Raw genomic sequence first — 9,247 nt, 5'->3', positions numbered from 1 at the left:
ATTTAGTCCATAACTTAAGCCTGACTTCACTTGGATGAAGCTGCTGAGTGCCCAGCAGCTATGAGCAGGGCTGTCTGGGTGGTAGGCCATCCCTCTGTCTCGGGGATCACCTCCGAGAGGCTCCAAGTGGGAGAGAAAATGCCACACATTCCTTCTCTTCTTTGGCCTCAGGACACAGGTCAGATCCATCTCCGACTTCAGAGGCGAGTCCACTCTCCCTGTTCTGGTCTAGAATTTCACACTGGCCACGGCTGGAAGAAATGAGCACCATCATGGACACCCAGAGCAGCGCCGGCGGGGTAGGGAGGGTGCTTGGCTGGTCTGCATGCCAGTGTTCAGGGGAGATTTACAAAGAAAAGAGAGGGGCGCCTGGGTGGCTCAGTCAGTTAAGCATCTGACTCTTGATTTCAGCCCAGGTTCATGAGTTCGAATCCCGAGTCCGGCTGACTCTGACAGTGCAGAGCCTGCTTGGGATTCTCTCTCTCCCTGTCTGTCTGCCTCTCCCCTGCTAACGCTCTCTCTCTCTCTCTCTCAAAATAAATAAGCTTTAAAGAGAGAGAGAACTACCCGCCTCTTCACACGGCGTGGCCCAGTTCCCTCCTGCTCTGCCCCACTGTCTCGCACCCACCCAACTCCTCTACTAACACTCACAGGCACCGGTGCCCACAGAGCCAGCTCTGTGCTCTGAGCGGGGACATAGCTGTGGGCAGACGGCGTGAGCAAGACGAGACAGACAACAAACACGGAAAGAAAGAAACGATAAGGTCACTTCAGACACAGATGGTGTTGTAAGAGAAATAAAACGGTTCCAGGACCAAGAAAGACCCGCTGAATCTTCTTGGACAGGTGGCCAGGGAGGGACTCCCTGAGGAAGTGACCCTCAAGCCAAGAAGGCTCCGGTAACTAAAGGAGACAGACATACCAAGGCCAGAGTGTTCTAGGTAGAGGTAGCACCTGCCAGATGATGCTTGCGGTCCTGGGCAAAATGAAACCATGGGCCTGGTTCCAAACTCATGAAGAATTTCAAGATGGTGTGAGCAGAGCATTGAAGGAAGCGTGGGGCCCCCTAGGCTCGGGCTCCGTGTCACTGCGAGCTCATTTGCTCAAGAAGTGGGCCCTGAGAAGAAGAATAGCAGTCTGAGAGCCCTTGGAAAATTCCAGAATTAGTAAGAAGGCCCATGATCCAGAGGGCAGAGGGCAGAGGAGGAGGTCAGAAAGGTGATCAGGCAGACTTCGGTAGCCCGTGGGAAGGTGTGATGGGGCTGTGCGCCTGGGAGAGACTCCACTTGATTCATATTTTTAAAGCTCCGTTTGGCCACCGGGTGGGACTGGTTGCAGTGGGGTCCAAGGGGGAGTTAGTAGGGAGCCAGCTGACAAGGCAGAGGTGGTGGGGGAGACGGACAGGCCAAAGTCACGCCTCGGATTTTCGCTCATCCCCTGCCCGCACCTGGCTTCCGTGTGTCTGGTAACTTTGCCTTGCACACTCACACTCAGCCCTCAGCAGCGCCTCAAAAGCCACCCGCTAGAGGCACCTGCGTGGCTCAGTCAGTTAAGCGTTGGACTCCTGGTCTCAGCCCAGCTCATGATCTCACAGGTCGTGAGTTCGAGCTCCGCGTAGGGCTCTGCACTGATGGTGTGAAGCCTGCTTGGGATTCTCTCTCTCTCCCTCTCTCTCTGCCCCTTCCCCGCGCATGTTCTTTCCCCCCCGACCCCACCCCGTGACAGCACCTGCTCCTGGAGAGCACTTTCCTCCCCAGCTGCACCAGGGCATTGTTGTGTTCCCAGTGTCCTGCAGAGTGCCCCGCACATGGTGGTTTGACAACTAGTTGTCGATTGTGTGAATGAGTTTATTAACTCATGTTAGAAGGAACAGGGCCCTCCTCCAACTCAGCAAATCTGAGCCCTGGCCTTGACCTGAAATAGAGGTTCTATTTCCAAACTCAGCACGCTTCCCTCTCATTAGACGTCTTAAAAAAAAAAAAAAAAAAAAAGTCAAAAAAAGAAGGAGAAGCGGCTGGCATCGGAGGCTGTCGCACCCAAATTGCAGCCTCTGACTATTGTTTACGCTATATTTGTCCTGTCTCCTGGTGTCATCCTGGGAGAGGAAGGAAGGAGGCAAACCTGTCCTCCAGGCTTGTTGCCTTGCGGCGCCCTCTCGTGGTCAGGATGGACACTGCGTATGCCCAGAAGTGATTTTTCCAGACTGAGGGAGAAATGGGATGATTTTGATGGTGAAGGACTTAGCCAGGAGGACTGGTGAGCTGCCAGAGAGGCTCCGGGGAGCTGAGGGCTTCTTGGGCTGGTGGCCTCCATTAACCTGGGCTGTTATTTATCCTGGATCGTCCCAAGTCACAGGCCTACCAAACAGCACAAGGACAGCTTTCCTGGACAGGCAACTTGCAGCCCTTGCCAGGAGAGGACAGAAACACTGGGCCTTTACAGGGCTTTTTATGGCCCCTTCACAGGGTTGTTTTATTTACCTGCTGCGTGGATGAAGCCTAAGAAAAACCCAGATCCACCGTATAATTTAGAGCTAAGTACATGATGGATGCCCAGAGCTTTAAAATTAGCCAAGTAAACTTAATACCGGGCATTATGCTTGCTTTCAAGCGCCTGCATGTCTGTTAGGGAGGCATCACTTGAGAAGGACTCTTGATAAAATAATCAGACTCTATTCCACCCTGGAAATCAAAAAAAAAAAAAAAAAAGAAAGAAAGAAAGAAAGAAAAGAAAAGAGAAAAGAAAAGGAAAGAAAAGGAAAAGAAACGAAAAGAAAAGAAAAGAAAAGAAAAGAAAAGAAAAGAAAAGAAAAGAAAAGAAAAGAAAAAGGACCCTCTCTGAAGGGGACCAGTTATCCCAAATTTCCTCTAACCGAATCTGTGAGTAGAACTGGTTGTCCATGTGTATACATGTCACATGTGTGGGACTATTTTGTGGTTGCACCAACTCAAGTGAAGTGTGGGGTGACTTCCAAGTAAAAACACATCCCACTTAGCTTTCAAAACCGAGGTCCTCCCCCTCCCCCACTGGGTCGCAGGTGAATGGCAGATGGGGGGTGGGCAGTGAAGAGGCTTGTCCCCCAGGGAACCTCTCACGAGTTTCGTGGTAAGAAAAGAGTTGGCTTCATTATTCACATTAATAGCCAGCACACGAGGGGACTCTTATCCTTATGCTCCTTCCATGCATTATTTCATTTAATTCTCAACAATTTTACAAGGTAGCTATTACCTCCATTTACAAAATTGAAAAGGCTGAGGCTTAGCATGGTTAAAGTGAGTGGCCCGTGATCATGTAGGAGGAAGTAATTGCAGGAACCAGGATTCAGACTCAGGTGTGTGCTCAAGCCCTGTTTCCTCCCAAAGCAGAGCAGAGTCTACTGGGCGCCGTCTGTTGGAATGGTAGGAGGCCGATCAATAACACCTTTTACTCCCCTTCGGAGTGTACCAACAATTGAGAAACAGACGATGTTAACTATCTGTTTCTGCGAGACAAACTTTCCCCAAATTTGGCAGCTTCGGACCATGAGAAACGTGCATTGTCTCACCGCTTCTGAGGGTCAGGAATCTTGGGAGCAGATCAGCGGGGTGATTATGAGACAGGGTCTCTTAAGAGATTTTGGTCAAGAGGTCAGCCAGGGCTGTGGTCACCTCAGAGCTCAGTGGGGGCTAGAGGAGTTGCTTTCGAAGCTCCCTCACTTGGTGTTGGCATTCCTTGCCACGCAGGCTTCTCCCTAAGGGTGCCCAGGATGTTGAAGCTGGCTTCCCCCAAAGCAGCTGATGAGAGAGGGGAAAAGAGAGAGGGAGTGGCCAGCCACCATTTGCCACGCGCCAATGGTCAGATAGACCGCCCCTGATGCAACACGGCACCCCAAGAGAGCACAAATACCAGCATCTAGGAATTCCCAGGAACCATCTTGGAGGCTCCCTACCGGTAGATAGGAAAGATGGAGAACAAAATGATGGCTTTAAAATGAAAAAAAGCTGCCTCAGAGGATGTGGCAGAAGATGTATGGCCGCAAAGGACTTGGTAATCCCTCTTCCCTGAAGTAGACACACTTAGCCACCTGGTCACAGCTGGGGCTCCCCCTGCAGGAGCCCAGCACAGTCAGGTAGGCTTGATATTCGGAGAAGCCGAGAACGCGCCTTCAGACAAGACATCCTGCAGAGAGAATGGGCAGTGCAGCAGCTTCTCTGAGCTGCCCAACCCGGGTCATTTCTCCTCTCCTAAGAGTCTGAGAGTGCTTCTCTAGCAGACCTGACCTCACGTGAACATACGGCCAAGGAATGGATTTCTCACTAACACCATCCTTGTTCCGGCGAATTCCCTGTTCCGCCACCGCCTGCTACATCTGATGGATGTTTTGTGAACCCCTGTGGGCAAGGGATTTTCTCACTGATGCCGGTGTCCCCAGAACCCAACGTGGTATATGACGTGTGCCCCCATCATCACCACCACCAACATATACCATTAAGTGCCAAGCAGTATGCGGATTCCTTCACAGGAATGATCCCATTCCATCACCATAACCCTCTGCAGCAGGTACTATTATGATCCCCGTTTAGTGGAGAGTTGGCCTCAGAGACGTTTCTATGTCTGTGGTCACCCAGTTAGCAGGGGGCAGGGGCGGGGATTGAAACCAGGCGTTCTGACTCCACAGCCTTGCTCTTGCTCTCCAAGCCAGAGAGGCTGTCAGTAAACATTTGTTGAAATACATGAATTAAAAAACAGCTGTGACTTGAAGAAAGGAAAGAAAGTAGTCTAAATAAGTAAAGTTATCAGACCGTAGCAAGTCCTAGAGAAAACCTCATTGTACTTTTTTTTTTCCTAGGAATAAACTTTGAGTGGAAAAAGGAACATCTTACAAAACAAATTATTGGTTTCCCAAAGGCAGATGCATGGCCAGGAGTTGTCTTCCTTTTCCACTCGGAGCTCCCTCTCACCCCCATTTACCTCTGTAGCATTGCCCCTGTGGTTGAAGCAAGCCTGTCATGAGACCTTAGCAAAGCGGGAGTAGGTAAGGATTTTGCTCTCCTAAGTGCCCACTGGAGGCCAGCACCGTGGTCAGCACAGATGGCTCATTGGCCACGAGCGCCAGGAAACGGGAAGGGGTTTATACTGACTTCCCAAGAAACAGAAGCCCTGAGTTTGTTTGTTTATGAGACAAACAAATGAAAAGCCAGGAGACAAGCTGCTTAGTGCCTTCACTCCAGTTGTTGGCCGGTCTGGGAGCAACAGCCCATTTGCTGTCATCACCGGAGACTGGTTTGCCTCTTATGACCCCTGCCCCCAGCTGGGTCCTTCTGGTTACATCAACTCGTTTTCATGTCCAAACAAAACCAGAGTGTACTGAGTGCCACGAGAATACATGTAAGACACATGGCAAGGATCCTGGGGAGATGTGGGGAGATGAAGACTCATGGGGAGACAAAGAGGTGCAAGGAGACAATCTGTGGGGAGTCGGGTTTGGGGTTTTTTATTTGACTGTCCTCAAAGAGCTCACTTGAGTTTCGGGGTGAGCTGGGGGCATGACACAGAGAGTGGGTGTGATTAGCGGGGGAGAGGCTGAGAAGCACTGTGCTTTAGTCATTCAGAGGAGGGAGGAAGCACTTGGGGCTGGGCTGAGAAGGCAAACTTTTAGGGGGTCATGGGATCTGAGGAGTCAGGAAGACGCATTCTGGTGGTGTTTCCCAACCCTCATCCTGATATGATTTTCGCAACATTTGGCTGCAGGCTGTTCTATTGTTTACTGAGCATTTTCTTTTAATCAAATCATTTTTTTTAATACAAATTAACTCTTCTTTAAAAGAAACTTTATATCACAATAGCAAATGGAAACCCAGGGTCACTTTCCATAATAGAATGTGACCAGAAGGTAAAGGTAATGATAACAAAACTATGGTATTAAATTCCAGCTGGATACTTTGGATGGCGAAGTCTCTGACCCTTAGCAGGTCTTCAGGAGGTGTTAAAGACACAAGGACACTTCCTTCAGACTTTCTCCTTGATATAATCCAAAGGTGAAAAATGAACTGATCTTCTCACGCAGGGACTATGGCAAATCATTTCTTCCAAAGGCCCCTCTGACTATAATATAACTAGATCCTAGGAAGATTACAATAAACATACCTCAATGATTGCTAGGCTTGTATGAAAATAAGAACAACTTCCAAGGTTGGTAGGGTCATGGGGGAGAATAATACAATGACAGCAGAGTGGGAATAGTCAGGACCTGTAATGACGGCAGGAAATGGTGTGAGTACCAGCCCTGGGATTGGGATGCTAAGCCCTGAGCTCCCTGTGGATGGGAGCATGTACCCTGAGACCTCCCTCCATAAGCCCTGATTCTTCAAATGAGTTCAAGTGTGCCCAGCATGGTAACAAGCCTCTGGCCCTTAAGAAGAGCAAACATAAATCCTCCCTGGAAGAAAGCATTACCAGTTTAGATTCTCAGTATCCCTACAGCAGATATTCAACCAAACGTAAGCTCACAGTAAAAACAAACAAACAAAAAACCCAAATACTCAAGGCAATAAGTTTCACTGAGTGAGATCAGCAGAATCAACAAGATACTGATTTAGAATCATATGAATTTCTGACGTTGCAATTGTAAGACATTAAAAAAAGAAGTGTGAAATGTGTGTAGAAAAAATGTGTCATTAAAAATGAACAAAGAATGAGAGACCACAAAAATTGACCAGGCGGACTGGAAAAAGAACCTAGTGGAACTTCTGGAAATGAAAAATATATTCACTGAAATTCAATGGATGTGGTAGGCAGCAGATTAGCAAAAGCATGAGTAAATTAAGAGATACATCTTAGGGGCTCCTGGGTGCCTCAGTCAGTTAAGCACCTGGCTTCAGCTCAGGTCATGATCTCGCGGTTCATGGGTTTGAGCCCCAAGTCAGGCTCTGTGCTGACAGCTCAGAACCTGGAGCCTCATTCAGATTCTGTGTCTCCCTCTGTCTCTCCTCCCCATCACGATCTGTCTCTCAAAAAATAAACATTAAAATTTTTTTTAAAAAAGAGAGAGATACATCTGAAAATAGTATCTGGGATGCCAAACACAGAAAAGGAGATGGAAAATATGAATGATAAGGAAGATGGAATGAGAAAGTATGATATACACCCAATTAAATTAGTTAATACAGAAAAAGAATTTAGAATAGTGCCTGGTACTTAGTATCTACAAAGCCAAAGTTTGGTTCTTTGAAAAGACCGATAAAAAAAAAAAAATTGTAAAACCTCTAGCAAGATGAATCAAGGAAAAAAGAGACTTTCCCAAATAAACAAGATCTGACACAGGAAAAGAAACTGCAGAGGTAGCTGAGATTAAGAAGATAATTAGAGTATACAATAAATGTTATGCCAGTTGGAAAATGTAGATGGAAAAGACAAGGTAATAGAAAACGTAGCTTATTAAACTGACTAAAGGAGAAGTAGAAAATTTAAACAGTCATATAATTATTGAGGATGTAGAAGTTTGAATTAATAGTTAAAAATTGACCCAAAGATAATATACCAGTACTAGAGACGTTTGTAGGTAAAGCCTACCAAACTTTCATTTTTTTAAAGTAAGCTCTACACCCAACGTGGGGCTTCAACTCAAGGACCCTGAGATCAAGAGCCGTATGCTCTACCGACTGAGCCAGCCAGGTGCCCGCATTCCCGTTTCTATTTAATATTGTGCTGGGGGTACTAGTTGGAACAATAAGGCAAGAAGAGGAAACAGTGCTTGAGGGTTAGAAAGCAGAAGTATCAGAATTCCTAGATAACATGATTATCTGCAAAGAGATAGCCCCCAAGATTCTCAGACCTGATTGTTAGAATTAATAAAAGGGTTTAGCAAAATGGCTGCAAATGAGATCAACGTACAAGATTCAATTGTATCTTTATACATAAGCAACAAATAAAAACATAATTTTTAAAAAAAGATGTGATTTAGGGGCACCTAGGTGGCTCAGTCAGTTAAGCATCTAATTTCGGTTCAGGTCATGGTCTCACAGTTCATGGATTCGAGCCCTGTGTCAGGCTCTATGCTGACAGTTCAGAGCCTGGAGCCTGCTTCGGATCCTGTGTCTCCCTCTCTCTCTGCCCCTACCCTGCTTGTGCTCTGTCTCTGTCTCTCTGCCTCTCTCTCTCAAAAATAAATAAAACATTTAAAAACAACCCTAAAATACAAATCAAAACCACAATGAGATACACCACCTTACACCTGTCAAAATGGCTAACATTAACAACTCAGGCAACAACAGATGTTGGCGAGGATGCGGAGAAAGAGGATCTCTTTTGCACTGTTGGCGGGAATGCAAACTGGTGCAGCCACTCTGGAAAAAAGTATAGAGGTTCCTCAAAAAATTAAAAATAGAACTACCCTACGACCCAGCAATTGCAATACTAGGCATTTATCCAAGGGATACAGGTGTGCTGTTTCAAAGAGACACATGCACCCCCATGTTTATAGCAGCACTATCAACAATAGCCAAAGAATGGAAAGAGATCAAATGTTCATCGACGGATGAATGGATAAAGAAGATGGGGTATAGATACACAATGGAGTATTACTCGGCAATCGAAAAGAATGAAATCTTGCCATTTGCAACTATGTGAATGGAACTAGAGGGTATTATGCTAAGTGAAATTAGTCAGAGAAAGACAAACATCATATGACTTCATTCATTTGAGGACTTTAAGACACAACAGATGAACATAAGGGAAGGGAAGCAAAAATAATATAAAAACAGGGAAGGGGACAAAACATAAGAGACTCTTAAATATGGAGAACAAACAGAGGGTTACTGGAGGGGGTGTGGGAGGGAGATGGGCTAAATGGGTAAGGGGCATTAAGGAATCTACTCCTGAAATCATTGTTGCACTATATGCTAACTAATTTGGATGTAAATTAAAAAAATAAATTAAAAGAAAAAAACCTAAATACTGTACTTGGCTAGAAATATACAACACAAAGATATCAGTTCTCTCCAAATTGATCTGTAGAGTCAATGTGATTTCAATCATAATCCCAACAGTTTTGTTGGTTGGTGTTTTTTTGTTTGTTTTTATTTGTTGAGAAATTTGAGAAGTTGATTCCAAAATGTATATAGAAAGAAGAGCAATGGGCTCAAAATAATCTGGAGCCTTTCTCAACTAAGTTACTCCTCTGAACACAGAAAATGACTCTAGTAATTATTCTCTCAATCCTCCTAAGGGTAGGAGCAAGCATCCTAGATGCCTAGGGAAAATGTCATGG

The sequence above is a fragment of the Panthera pardus genome, unplaced genomic scaffold (assembly GCF_024362965.1).
Source record: "Panthera pardus isolate Hobbes unplaced genomic scaffold, ASM2436296v1 HiC_scaffold_11, whole genome shotgun sequence".
NCBI lineage: Eukaryota > Metazoa > Chordata > Mammalia > Carnivora > Felidae > Panthera > Panthera pardus.
This window is presented reverse-complemented; position numbering follows the sequence as displayed.